General features: G+C 51.4%; 1 long non-coding RNA gene across 1 annotated transcript in view; it reads left to right on the forward strand.

Moving 5' to 3' along the window:
• LOC308560391 overlaps positions 1-14,613 on the forward strand; it is a 44,564-nt gene extending 29,951 nt beyond the window's left edge. The window contains exons 4-5 of the long non-coding RNA XR_013999328.1: positions 12,936-13,038; positions 14,417-14,613. This is a non-coding gene — a long non-coding RNA (uncharacterized lncRNA). The remainder of the gene's footprint in view (positions 1-12,935; positions 13,039-14,416) is intronic.
• Positions 14,614-14,930: the final 317 nt, after the last annotated feature.

Here is a 14,930-nt window from a genome sequence, read left to right on the forward strand (position 1 = left end):
GCGTCCTGACCAGGGACCGAACCCACAACCCAGGTATGTGCCCTGACCAGGAATCGAACCCATGACCTTCCAGTGTACAGGACGATGCTCCAACCTTCTGAGCCACACCGGCCAGGGCAGTGTGCATTAACAATGATGCATATTTACAAGTCACTGTAAGGGCAGTGACAGGGAGTTGCGGTGGGGAGTGGGGATGCCATTGGGGAGGGACAAAGGATTTGAGCTTAGGGAAGATCACATTGGCTGCTGGGTGGAGGGTGGATGTGAGGGTCTAGACTAGAGGCTGTCACATAGAGAGATGATGGCCATGTGGCCTCGAGTAGGGCGGAGCAGGGGGCATGGGGAGGGGAGGACGGGGTTGGCAGCTGCATGGGTGTGAGGGTGAGGGTGAGGGTAGAGTTGGGGACTTCGCCCTGAGCTTGGGGAGTGGGCCAGTTTGGTCCTAAGTGCCCTCTTGGCCTGCCTGGCAGGACCACCTTGCCTCTCCCGCCTCTGGAGGAGGAGTTGCCTGCGGCGCATTTTTGGGCCTCGCATCACTGTGTGCTCTAGTGTCGGGAGCAACCCTGAGGGCTCAGGGGGAGAGAAGACCAGTGGTACGGTGGAGGAAGCCCTGAGTTGGCATCAGGCACCATTTAAACCCTGATCCTCCTCTGACAAGTTGTGAGACGTGGGGAGAATTGCCAATGTGTCAGAACCTCAATTTCTCCTGAAATTGGGGGAAATGATGCCTCCCTCACAGGGCCCACGTAAGACAGTGGATGTGAAAGTCAGCTGCAAGGGGAAAGGGCTGAGGAGCAGTTTGTTGCTGCTGCTTAATAGCATCATTCGAGGCTCCCTTCCACGTGATGGGGAGGACTCAGGAGGCCCAGACACTCGTCTCTGAGATGCCAGGTGATGCTGGACATGCCTTCTGCCAGGGTCTCCACCTCCTGCTCTGGGCCGTGAGCCCCCATGGGAGGTGGAAGAGCTGGGGCTCTCCTGCCCAGCAGGTGGGGAGCGCACTCCTGCCTGAGGCGAGCACCTGGGATGGAGCTGGCCAGAAAGGGCGTCTCTCGTTCATTCCAGTTTTCACTCAGTTAACAAACGTTTAACGGAACATCTACTAAGTGCCAGACCCTGTCCAGGGGGCTGCAATATAGTGATGAAACAAGGTCCGCGGAGTCCTCCAAAGCTCACTTCACAGTGGGGGTTGTGGATGTAGTTACCAAGTAAAACAAATCAACGAAGAGGGTTGCAAAGAGCTGCGCTACAAAGACAAAAGCCCCCAGTGACGCAAGAGCGATGTGGGAGGGGCTCCTTTAGATGGGGTGGTCAGGGGCGCTCAGGGAGGTCCCCCTACGATGGCCACAGGCGAGTTGAGTCCTGGCTGGCGAGAGGAAGCCAGCTTAGAGAAGCTGAGGGGACCACTGGCCAGCTCAGGCGCCTAGTGAGAAAGGGGGAGTGCTGGAGCAGAGGCCAGCTCTTGTTGGGCTTTGCAGGCCCTTTTAAGGAGTGTGAACTTTACTCTGAGAGCGATGGGAAGCCTTTGAAAGGATTAAAGTCAGGGCATGACATAATCCCATGCACTGGTTTAAAAGGTTACTTCAGTTGCCGTGCAGAGAATGAACTGAATGGAGAAAAGAATCCCGATGGCTGTCCATCTCCGGCTCCCTCTTCTGCCCCAGTCCGCCCCCCATCCGGGGACCACCCCTCGTCAGCTTAGGCATTACCTGCTCTCCGTGCGCCTCTATCCCTCTTCCAGACCAGGGCTCCAGATGTGCATGGCCCCCAGAGAGCACCAGGACTCCTGAGGCGGAGGTCTTGCTGGCTGACCCAGGCCGGCTGGGCTGGAAGCCTGCAGGTGGGGACCCGAGTGCGGGGACAGCGGGCACGGGCCTGGCTGCCCTGCCTGCTTCCACCCACCATGCAGGGCAGGCCCCCCACCCCCACCCCACATGGGGCTTTTGAATTAAAAAGTCTTAACTTTTTCTTTTAAATGGCAGCTCTGTGTACTGTACATGGTAATTAATACATTAGCATTTATGCAAAATACCATCACAGCCGGGCTGGTATGTCAGCTGCCTTCCTGAGCTGCAAAAACGCGAGCGCCCCGAGGTACTTCAGACAGGCCCCCGCCCCTAGCAGACAGCTCCGTTTGACCTGTGCCATTCACTAACGTGTCTTAGGGAATGTGTCTGCACATGTGCATCTGTGTGCGCCGGCCAGTGTATATGCTTCTTCTTGGGAGGATCTGTGGGTGTGCATATGTGCCTTTGTGTGTGTGCACATGTGCTGCCTGTTTTCATATGAGTGTGTGCCTGCGTCTGTGTGTACCTGTGTGTTAGTCTGGGTATGACTGCATATGAGTGTGGTTTTATATGTGTGCACCTCTGAATGTGTGTGTGTACATTTCTGCGTGCCTATATGTGCATGTCTGTGGATCTGTGTATTTGTGACTGGGTTGTGTGCATGAATGTATGTGTCTGTGCCATGTCTGTATGCACTATGTATGTGTGCCTTTCATGCGTGTTGGTGTGCATGCACATGCATATGTGCATGAATATGTAAGTTCATGTTCATATGGGTACATCAGTGGATGCTCATGTGTAAATGTCTGTGTGAGTCATTAGGTGCACTGTGGGGTCTGCTATTTGTGTACGTGCATCTGTGTGTCAGTGGGACGATGTGTGTTTCTATATATGTTTGATATACTCATGTTCATTCCTATGGATGTTGAAGTGTGGGTGTGTATTGCATGAAGTGCTTGCTAGAGTGGTTCTGAAGGGAAGTTGTAATGCAGTGGCGAGAGCAGCCCACTGGAAACAGTGACATCTGGGTTCAAACTCTGCCTCCAGCCTTTGCTAGCTCTGCGAACTTGGGACAGTCTCTCTACCTCTCTGCACCTCAGTTTTCCCATCTGTAAAATGGGACTGAGGAAACCTACATTTCCTATCATAACAATAAATATGCCCTGCTGTTGAGGAGCTCACAGCGCAGTGGGAGAGATGAACCCACCAACAGGCAGCGTCAGCAAGGTTAATGGGGGGAAAGCACAGGTGCTCGAGGACCGTTGTTTAGCTCCGGGTAGTTGACAGGGGCTGGGAGGGGTTAGGGACAGTTTCTCTGAGGGGGTGATTGTTGAGCAGAATCTTAGTTACTCAGACAGAGAAGCCGAGAAGAGTGCGCCAGCAGAGGGTGCGCGGGCATGGAGTTGGAGGACCGCCTGGCCCATTCACAGTGGCTGGAGGCCAGGAGCAAGTTGCAGGAGGCCAGGAGCAAGTTGCAGGAAAGGGGGCTGGGGTAGATCGCAGGTGTATATCGAGGGCAATGGGGAGGCGGTGAAGGCCTTTAAGAAGGAGAGGGTCAGGACCAGAGCAGAAACATCACTCTGCCTTCTGCAGGAAGGACTAGAGAGGGAGGTGGGAGAGAGGCCGAATCACAATAGACCTTGAGCGTCGGCTAAGGAACATAGATGCCCCCCCCCTCTATATGCAACGTGGAGTCATAGAAGGTTTTTAAATAGAAAAATGGCTGGTGAGTTTTGTGTTTTTCAGAAATCACCGTGCATACTGAGTGCTGCATGGTGACTGAGGGAGGGCAGGGCTAAGGCCAGAGAGGCCAGAGATGGGGCCTCCTGTGGCCTAGTTTGGGGTAATGGCTGTGCTGCCGTATCTTAAGGATTGGGGCACCAAGCCTTTTTAAATTACGGCATGCACAGAGCAGGCAGCAGGGACCCTGGTTTCGGCCCTAGGCCCTACCATGTCTTGCCCCGTGACCTTGGCTTGGCCAAGCCAGTTATCTTGTAGGGTTTCAGGTGATGCTTGGGTTAGGAGACCTGCAGCATGCGATCCAGGAAGAAAGGGGGGATGTTGGGAAGGACTTTGTTTCTGGCACCTCCTTGGGGGGAGTCCCCTCAGGGCTCGGGAGGGCCAGGAAGGGGGGCAGCAACCTCCCTCTTCCCCTCTTGTTTGACAGAAGGGTGAGGACAAGGACAGGGACGAGCTCATGTATTTTCATGCCGTGGCCTCGACGCTCAGCCCCTGGATCCCGCTCGCAGAGGCTGGGAGGCTGCTCTGGGGCGGGCTGGCCGCGCCCGCTCGCAGACGCTCCCCTATTGTTCAAAATGGAATTGGTCCCAGGAAGCCTGGAGCCTGCGAAAACTGCTATGAATTTTGCAAAACAGCTCTGAGGCGGTAAAGCATGTCAGAAGGATCAAATGTGGAAATCCCTATTTAGAAGCCCCATGCTGGACAGGCGTGAGGTGCCTGCAGAAAGGATGGGGCAGGGGCCCGGCCCTGACCCCTCCCCTGTAGCCAGGCAGGTGCCCAGTCCGTGCAGAGGGGAGACAGCCCCGGGCCCCTGGGGCTCAGCTTCTGTCCCGTTCACCTGGCCTCAGGATGAACCCCTCGCAAGGCACCTCCCCTCCTTTCCCAATGTTCCTATACTATTTTTTCTTTTGAAAGCAGCTTTATCATTTTGTAAAAAAGGGATACATATGCTCACTGCAAAAAATTCAGACAATATGGAAAAGTTCAAAGAAAAATGTAAAAATCCCCTCGGATTTTGCCATCCAGGGATAACCACATAACATTTTGGTGAACGTCCTTCCAGGCTTCTCTCAGCGCATAAATACACACAAATAGATTCCATGCATGCAGTTCCACCCTGAGCGAGATCAGACGGCACACGCTGTTCTGTCACCTGTTTTCTTCCCCACTCAGCAATATGTCACGGACATCCTTCATGTCAGTACATATAGATCCACCTTGTGGTTTTAATGCCTGCATTGTGTGTATGGCTAAACCTCACCCAGCCCCCAGCCGATGGCCATACGTGTTTTCCCAATTGTTTTGCTCTTATAAACATCCTTGCAGCCAACATCATTGTACATATATCTTTGTGTATTTCATTCATTCATTCATTCAAGCTATAAATGTTTATGGAGTATATTCTACATACCAGCCTAGTGCCAGGTTGGGGACAGAAATAATAAATGAAACAACATGGTCCGTCCCTGCTTCTATAGAGTTTTTTGATGTAATGGGAAGACAGGACATCCAGCCCCTGCCAGCAGTCCAGACAGCAACTTTTTGCAATGGATTTATGTCTTAAGCATTCACACAGATAGCTGTCCAAGAAACAGGTGATATGGAGTACAAAGGGAAAGTACCCATATTACGAAGAAAACTACAGGCTATGAGAGAGTAAGAAAAGGGAAGGTAACTTAGATGTGGGAGGCAGGGAGGGCTTCTCTGACGAGGTAACATTCAGGTTGACAGATGAGTCAGGGTCAGGGGATGGAAAGGGGAAGATGGGTGGGCAGAGAGAGGAACCGAAAGAGGATTTCACTTGGAGAAGTGCTTCCATTGTTAACACACAGAAAATTCCTAAAAATAAAATTGTTGGGTCAGAGGGTAAGCAGATCGCACTTAGTCACATATTATAAATCACTTTCCACAAAGGTTTTATGAATTTACAATCCCATAGCGGGCATATGGGGGGTTGTCATGAAGATTTGGTAAGGGTAGGTGAGGGGGGTTAAGCATAGCACTTGCCCACAGGAAGCGAGCTGGTCGCTGCTGTTATCATTATCATTATAATTATTGTTGCCAATCTAGTGAAAAGTGATATCTCATCTTTGTTTTTAACCAAAGTGTCCTTTCCGACTCTACAGGAAATTGAGCTGTTGTAGGGAAACGAGCTATCTTTCTTTCTTAAGTCACCTTTATCAGACACCTTCCTGTGCCCCTTGGAGAAGCAGGAAATGTCCAGGGTCCCTGGCCCATAGTCCCATCCTCCCGGCAAAGGTGACTTAGAGGTGGCTCTGGATCTGTGTGGCTGTGGGTTTCCAAAAGCAGGTGCCAGTCAGAGAGGAGGGTGGTTTGCAACCTGTGTAGGATGGGTGTCATGCCCGTGGGGAGTGACCTGCAGAGAGGCGGGGCCCTGAAGGCAGCATCCACATGCCATTCGGAGTGCTTAGAGATCCCAGGTGCTCCTGGATGATATTAATGCAGCTATATGAATATTAACAGCGTGGCCATTAATATTAATGACAATAATAAACAAATGTGAGGATTATTTTTAAAGAGGGCTGCTGCTCCAGCTGTTGCCTCCCTTCCTTAAGAAGCTTCTGAGGTGCTCTGCCTTCCTCTCCCCAGACCTCGTGCAAGACTCAGTGGCATCTTCGTGACTGCTGCTTGGGCAGGGACTGGGCCAAGGCACTGCCCGCACTTTGGATTGGAGGAGAATCAATGCAGGACCCCCCCTACGCCCCGCAAGGTGCTCTGGCCATGCGAGCGGTGTGGGGCAAGGAGGGAGGAATTGGCTTGTGAATGGGCAGCCAGCTGTGAAGGCTCCACTTCTGACCCTCTTGGGCATAAGGCCCAGCTGTCTATATCCCAGGGGGAGCACCGGCAGGGAGCTTGCAAGGGGCCAATCTCTTGCAAAGGTGGTTGGAGGAATTACCCTGCTAAAGTGGTCATGAATTATAGAAAGGAAGAGGGGGGAGGAAGACCCAGAATATCATATGTGTAAATAAACCGGAGCGGCGGCGAGACATAAAAGCCAGCCACCAAGCTCTTGTACCCACAGCGCCCCTTCTCCTGCGACCCACTCGTGCCAAGTATCACAGCGAGTCGCTGACAACCTCCTTCTTCAAAGGATTTGTTAATAAGTCAATGACGGAACATCTAAAGGGGAAAAATATTTCTCTTTATAGTAGGAGATAATTGTCCCAGGAAAAAAAATAAAAAACAACAAACCTTTAATTACAACTCACATGGAGAAAGCTTGATTTGTGGGCCGAGCCCAAATGCTGAGGAGCTGGATGTAAAATATTTGTAATATTTAGGGAACCTAGAGTTTTACATAAAAGTAAACAGCATTGCCTGAAGGCACAATTTCCAGCAACACAATAAAATGTGCAGTGAATTTATGGCGGCCATCCATTAGCTCTTACCAAGGCAACGTCGCCCCTATCTGTCGTCCATCATTATAATAGAGGGTTAATGCACCGAATTTACATAAAAAAGTCATATTGTCTGCATGAATTATTTACACTCGAAGCTGTTTTTACAGCTTGGTTTCAAGCTGGATTCTGGGAGAGATTCTGCCAGTAAATTACTCTGTGGAGACCTGGTTCTATAACCGCGCGCGGAGCCGGCAATGAAAAGAAAGGAATATGGGCAGGCCCTGGCGGGTCGTTGATGCCGACGCCTCTCGGTGGGGCCGAGGCAGCCGGGAGGCGTTAGGACGCTGCTGGACCTCGCTGCAGATGGAGCTCTGTCTCTGGGCCTGTGGCTTCATCGTTGCCGCCCAGCTACCTATGTGGGCAAAGCCTGTTTGGGCCCACGGAACCACAGCGATCTCCAGAGGCGCCTGAGGGCTCTTGGTGGCTGAAGCCAGAGGTCTTTTAGGGATCAGGGTCCTAGAGGGGGAGAGGTATGTTTGTTGGAGCAGGGGCCTAGCTCAGCAGTGTGACCATTACAACCTCCTCGGCTCCATTGCACAGATGGGAAGACTGAGACCTCAAAAGGCACCTATTGAGGAAGGAGGAAGCCCATTTACCCGAGGGGGCCTGGGGAATATGGAACATACAGGCACTTCATACTCGGGGAGAGAGTGGGGCTGGGATGGGCATCCTTGGGAGGACATACAGAGAGTCCTCATGCCTCCCACCTCAGCCTTTATGTTTTCTAGGACCTTTTGTGAATTGAAGGCAGTTTTAGTGGTTGCGCTGGGATGAGCTGCTTTGTGGCACTGGGCTCTTAAGTTCTTTTCCCTTCAGGGTTTGGGGTACTGGGGGAACTGCTCCTGCTTCCAGGTGATGTGGAGTCATGGGAGGCTGGTCATGCAGTGGGAACACACCTGGATTTTAAAAAAATATGTATTTTTATTGATTTTAGAGAGAGAGAAAGAGAGAGAAAGAAACATCAATCAGCTGCCTCTTACATGGAGGCCCACCTCTACTGGGGAATGAGCCCACAACCTGGGCATGTGCCCTGACCGGGAATTGAACCGGTGACCTCTTGGTGCATGGGACGGCATTCAACCAACTGAGCCACACTGATCAGGGCACACCTGGATTTTTAATGCCGTGCCAACAGTGTGGCCTTGGGTAAGCCTTCTGGGGGCTCAGTTTCCTCATCTGTAAAATGGGATTTCTAGTCTCCCAGCCTTCCCCTGCAAATGATGAGAGGCTCACAGGTCCTGACATGTCTGGGAGGTGTGTGATGTGTTGCAAGCGAGGTTACAGGTGATGGGGGTCAGCAAAGGGGAGTCTTGAGGTTAGGGTTGATAGAGGGACTGAAAAAAAGAGTGCAAAATAGAGAGATGGAGAGAGAAGGCCAGACACACACATAAAAGAATGCCAGGCAGAGAGACAGGGAGAGACAAAGAGCAAACACACAGAAGCAAAAAGAAAGGAAGAGAGACAGAGAGGAGGGCACGGGTGACTGTCACAGGGAAAAGAGAGCCAGGTGAACTCGGGGTGCCTAAGGTTCTGACTTCCTAGAGCCCTGAGGATGTTTTCCTGGCCAGTGAAGAGGTTGGCAGGGTGGGGTCTGCCCTGGGGCCAGGGTTACCTCTTGCTTGGACCCTCTCTCTCCATCCAGGCAAAGAAGTGCCTGGGCTTTTTTCCTGCCTGTGGGCTCCTGCCATTTCTCCCTCTGCTTTTCCTTAGCCCAAGGAAGCCTGAGCCGGATGCCAGCCCGCTTCCTCCCCCCATCCCCAGCACCTGGGCCGGGAGTGTGATTGTCGCTGCTGCACTCCCAGGTCTCCCGCTCCTGGAGCAGTCATAGCAGGTCCCAGGGGCCTGGAGACAACAAATGCCTCCCTGCTGATGGGTTGCTGGCTGCCTCCCGCCTGCCAGCCCATTCCACTGCACACTGCAGATAGCCACGTAAGGCCAGGGAACCCTCCTGCCCGTGGTGGCGTGACTTAAACCTGAACTTTGCTCTGCTTTTATTCCCGGGAGAAGCCAGATTTAGATTCTAAATTTCCCTGTCTTCCTGGGAGCATGCACACACATGTGCACAGACACGCTTGCACGCACACACAAAGGTGCTCACGCATGGCAGAGTCCCCAAACCTGCCCACCCCATCTGCAAACCACATGTGTACCCATTCACATATGGTCCTTTTGTGTGCACACTCATACCATCCAGAGAGCTCCTGGCCACAGGTTAGGGCAGGAGGAAATGTGGCGGCTGGACAGCTGGCACCTGTGGGGGGGTGGGGAGGAGAGGGTGAAGTGGACAAGCAATGCTGAAACTGCAAGAGGCTCTCCAAATCTCACCCCTCCCTGTCGCCCGGAAGAGGGAATGAATGAGTGAGTGAATGTGTGTGTCTGCATGTGTGTCCCTGTGCACAAGCCTGTGTGCTCACCTGTGGGCGTTCACAAGTGTGGGTGCCTTTGCTGAGGTTGACGGTGTGTGGACAGGGGAGGAAATGGTATATTGTGAAGGACTCGGGACTGGAGTCTTGCCCGCCGTGTCGCTGGCCTGCTGCTGGCCTTGGGGGAGCTGGCGCCTCTCTCTGGTCTTCAGCTCCTTCTGGCTGTGGAGGGTTCTGCCAGTTCTGACTCTCTAGTCTCTTTGTGTGATCTGAGGGTGTGTTCCTCTCAGGTTTGAGTGAACTGGGCGTGTGTGTGTGTGCTGAGTGTGCTTGTGTGCATGTTCATGCCTAGCGTGTTGCGTGTGTGTGTGTGTGTAAGGGCACTTTTCATAGCAGAGAGGATATCCGTGCGCCTGTGTTTGTGTGGAGTCTAGTGTGAGTGTGTGATGGTGTGTTTGGGAAATATTCTGTGGGTGTGTTTTGCTTAGTGGAAAGATTGAGGTGAGGATAGGAGGCCTTCGATCCTTGCTTGAACTTGCACCCCTCTCCCCTTCTTACTCCTCTGCTTTAATCTCCGTAACATTGATCACCACTGACCACACTATATATTCACTTAGAGTAGACCCCCTTATCCAGGGGGGATACATTCCAAGATCCCCAGGATGCCTGAAACTGAGGATAGGACTGAAGCCCCCCCCCCCCCATGCTTTTTCCTACACATACATACACATTCTGGCTTCTCTTTGGCATATCTGAATTGCCAGCATCACTACTCATGCACTTTGGGGCCATTGTTAAGTAAAATAAGGGTGACTTGAACACAGGCACTGCCATATGACGACAGTCTATCTGACTGTCCAGCTGCTGGCAGGGAGTGTTTACAGCGTGGATGTGATGGACAAAGGGGTGATTAAAAAAAGTGTGCAATTTAAAACTTACAAGTTGTTTATTTCTGGAATTTTCCATTTAATATTTTCAGACCATGGTTGACCACGGATAACTGAAACTGTGGAAAGCGAAACCTCAGATAAGGGTTTTTATTTTGTTTATGGTTTCTCTTTCCCTGCCAGAACGTGAGGTCTATGAGGCAGGAATTTTAGCTGTGTTGTACATGTCTGTGTCCCCCCTATTAGGACAATCTCCGGCACACAGTGGCATGGTGGATGTTCAATAAAGATTTATTGAATGAATGAATGAATGAATGAATGAATAACTTTATCACCTCTTCAAGAGTTCCCTTCAGTGTCAACCCCCCCCACCCCAAATGTGGTTAATCATAAAAATACCATGTGTGGACCAGTAGGAGCTGATATCACCAAAATGCAGAAAAAGCACAGAAAGCAAGGTGAAGAGGAAAGTTACTTTAAAGGAAGGGAGTTGCCTATCTTTCCAGGAACAGTTCTGATGGAGTTCTGAGGATGAAAGAAGAGATTTTAGGGCGCCAGGAAGGGAGGTGGAGCAGACAGAGCAAAGACAGAAAGCTTAGACAGTACTTGGGGAAGGAAGGAAACATGGTGTTAGCTGGAAGAGGCAGTAGGATCCGGTGATCATCCGCTGACTTGGTGACATCGCTCGGCCTTCCTGCCAGGAGTGTTCCACGTTCACTGCATTTGGTAGCTTCTGCAGGTCTTTGGGAGCATCTAACAACGTGGGAATTAGTGTTAGTGGGAAAATATCTCGAACTGGGCTTTCCCATACAGGAGTGGAACAGAATATATTTATTGAGCACCTACTGTGTGCTGGATACTTCAATACATTGTCTTAATCTTCACATGCGTGTGCACTAGATGTGACAGTCTCCATTTTGCAGACGAGCAGCTGAATCTCCAGGAAGATAAATAACTTGCCCAAGACCAGTGGGGCTGAGATTTAGGCCTGGATCTATTCGATCCTTTCTGCCATATCACACTGCCTCCTAAGACAGGACAGGTCCCTCATGCCTCTTGAGGACATGAGAATGGCTGTGAGGGCACAGAGGGGCCTCCCATCTGGCTGAACAACAGCCATGGAATGTTCATGTAAATGGAACCAGGTCAGCCTGTGAAGGTCTTTAGCAGCTGCTGGGGGGCTCTGCCTTCTACCCTGTTCTGACCAATATATGCCAAAGATCCAGAGAAGACATAAGGGATGCAGCCCTATAATAGTAGGAGGGGGTAAAACAGAGAAAAAGGACCCAGAAAAGGTCAGATAGCAGAATCAGGACCCAGAAAGATCTAAATGGGCTCGGGTTCAAGATGGCACAATGAAATGTCACAGGTACAAATGCTGGGGCCCATCTTAACTACAGGAAAAACTGTAGAGAGGAGCAGCAGCTCAAGAGAAAGAGATTTAGTAGTCATGGGCCATTAAGTTCAGTATGAGTCAGTGGGCTACATTAATAAAGGTATGACGTTTGGGACAAGGGAGGGGACCACCATCCTGACCTGGCCTGCTCTCTGCCCTGGGGCAGTCACTATTGTTCATATTTGAAGGTCATGTGTGCTTTTCTGTTTTTTTTTTTTTTCTTTTTTTTTTCTCAGTTCTTCCTCTGCTTTTTTTTTTGGGGGGGGGTGGTGCTTAGAGGAGCAGAGCACTTCTGGAGTTTGACCCTTGGATCCCACCCAGAGCAGCCCCCTGAAATGACACCTTTGAAGGAGAGAACGAGGCTGCAGATTTTCTGAACTTTTGTTTGAGCAGCAAGTCCCGGATCTGATCGTTATGTCACACTGCCCTCATTGGGGGAGAGGAAGCGCCGGTCCCTGAATGTTCCGAAACCGGGAGAGGTGCTGGTCCCCTTGGCCACCGGCCAGGTGTGCCCGCCGCCTCTCCCGCTGTCTCCTTCCCGTCTCAGAGCCCTTACCCTGCTGGTCAGTGGTCTGCCAGGCCCGGCGGGGCCGCCTCTCCCAGGCAGGCGGCGGGCAGGGACAGAGAGCCTGGCAGTTGCTCACAGCGGGGCTGGATGCCGCCTGAGCTGGGTGTCACCTGCCAAGCTGAATCCGGCACAGGAAGCGCCTGGCTCAAAGGCGTACTGTTTAATTTGGAGGTTCTGTTCCACTCTGAAATGCACTTCTCCTGGCAGCTGCGGTGAAGTGAAGCTGCTGAGCTTCCCTCTCATGCCAGAATCACAGCCACTTTTTCCTGAGAAAGAAACAGGGCTGCAGACAGTTTTACTCATTAAAGACTTCTTTTCCTCTTAAATCTGTTTTTGTAAATTTTTTTTTTTTTTTTTTGCAGGAACGGAAAAGTAAAACGGATGATATTGAAATAAACAAGGCATTTGTGATAGGAAGGTTAAAGCAGATTGTTGGGGGTGGGGAAGGGGGTTGGCGCCGCCCCACGTTTCTGCGCACAGGCTGCTCATAGCCTGGTGAGGGCGGGAGCAGGAGAGATGTTCATGACTCTGCTCACCTCCCAGCCCACAGGGGCTGCCTCCTCCAAGGGCCTTGGGGGTTCACTTGGGAAGGGAACTGTCATTCATCAAGAGCCTACTAAGTGCTGGGCCTGTACTATGGGCGAGCTCATTCTTTTAGATAAAGAAAGTTGAGGCCCAAATGGATCAAGGTGAGCCAGTCAGGGACACAGAGCTGGGATTTGAGCCTCCGTCTATCTGACCCTCTTTTTGCTCTACTTTGTCACCCGAGCAGTTGTGTATGGAGCTGGGGATGTGAAAGAAGGTGCAGAGACACCAGCCAGCTCTGAGGAGTGGACATCCTACCCGGCTCGAGATAATACAAGACAATGACCGCTGTGAGTGAACTAAGCCCCGGTTGCTGGGTTCTGATAAATATGGGTGACTTGGGGAAGGGTGTGGGCTGTGGGTGGGTTTGGCTTGATAACCAGGATGGGCTTCCCGGAGGTGCAGGGCCCTGGAAGTTGAATGGAGGAGATGGAATGGCCTTGCTGCAGAGTGAGCAAAGGCAGGAAAGGTGAGAGCCTGGCTTGGGTGTGAGGAGGTAAGTTGGGGTGGGGCAGTGATGGTTTGAACATAAGTGTTGAAGTGGATGGGGGGTGATCAGGTTGGAGAGTGTGTTGCAGGGAAAGAGCCCTGAGCTGGGAGGCAGGTGTCTGGGTCTTGGCCTGGCTCTGCCACAGACTTGCCGTATGATCTTGGTCAAGTCCCTTTCCCTCTCAGGGTCTTAGATTGTCTGTAAAATGATGGAGTTGAACCAGAGGATCCCTAATGATCCTTACAGGGTCCCATGAAGAGAGAAGGTGACTGTAGAATCCAGAAGGCCTTCTTATCAGTAGAGTCATGAAACGTTAGTGCTAAAAGGAATCATCTACTGAGCCGTCTTACGTTATGTCTGAAAGGGTGAATATTTGTTTTGGAGGTGAAGGGAAGGGAGATGGAAAAGAGAAGAAAGGGCATTTCAGGCAGAGAGTGTAGCTTGAGCAAAGGCACGAATGGAGGCAGGACGTTTGCTTGGTGGGGTCGAAGAGTAAATAACAACGTGGGTGGAGGAAGAGCTAAGTGGTCAAACGGGTGAGGGAGATGGGCCAGACCTTGGACGAACAAGGGCTTTGATTCCATCCTCTGGGCCATGGGAAGCCATTGAAGGGATGGGACACACTCAGAGGGGCAGTTTTGAAAGATCACTTTGGCAGCTTCCTTGCTGATGGATTAGACGGGGGCTGGAAGTGGGTCCAGGCCAGGAACGAGTGCGGTAAGACCAGTTAGGAAGCTCTGGTGTGAGCGTGGTGAGAGGTGGTGACGTCTGAGGCAGGGAGCAGAGTGGCTATGTTGAGGACAGCGTCTGTTCCAGAGAGACTAGGGTGTGGAATGGATAGGACTTGGTGATTGATTGGATGTGGAGGCTGAGTGGGAGGGAGAGTCAAGAACTCCCGGGTTGCTGGCTTGGTGATACCCACTGAGGCAAGAAACACAGGAGGGGGGATAGGATTTTGGGGGAAAGATGATGAATTCTGTAATGGATTAGGTGAGTTGGAGGTATCAATGGAACATGCATGTGAAGGCTTTTTCTTGCATTTATTTATTCATTCATTATTTATTGAGCACCTACTATGTGCCAGGCACAGCTGGATGCTGGCTTCCCAGAGCCGTCCGTCTAGGAAGTTTTCCTAAGCTGAACCTCGACCTACCCACTGGTTTTCTTCTGCCCTTCAGGACCTCTCCAGAGTCTACCGTCCTTCAGAGATTAGAAATCAGTGATCGTGGCTCCCACATCACCTCTGGTTCGGGGAACATGGAGCTGTGGAGAGAATGCAGACTTTAGAAAATTATAAAGAAATGGATTTCAGCCCGAGTGCTTTTCTGTGTGGTCTCATTTGTTAAGTGGGTTTAATAAAACCTCTCTTACAGGCAGTGGTGTGCTGGAGTTGGCTCCTACTGGCTTTTGTGCTTTGACATTCAATATCATATTAGTTTCAGGTGTACAGCATAGTGGTTAGACATTAATAGAACTTAGGAAGTGATTCCCTTTTAAGTCTAGTACCCAGCAGACGTAGCTATTACCGTCTTATTCGCTGTATTCCCCGTGCTGCACGCCTATGGCTATAGAGCTGATTGAGGGCATCTCTCTCCAACCCCGTATTCAGCAACATCCATTGGTAGCTTGCACTTGACCGTGGTGGGAATCTTGACACCACAGAAATTGGCAGACGCTGTAAATCAGGGCTTG

Source organism: Miniopterus schreibersii, assembly GCF_964146895.1.
Source record: "Miniopterus schreibersii genome assembly, chromosome: 8".
Classification (NCBI taxonomy): domain Eukaryota; kingdom Metazoa; phylum Chordata; class Mammalia; order Chiroptera; family Miniopteridae; genus Miniopterus; species Miniopterus schreibersii.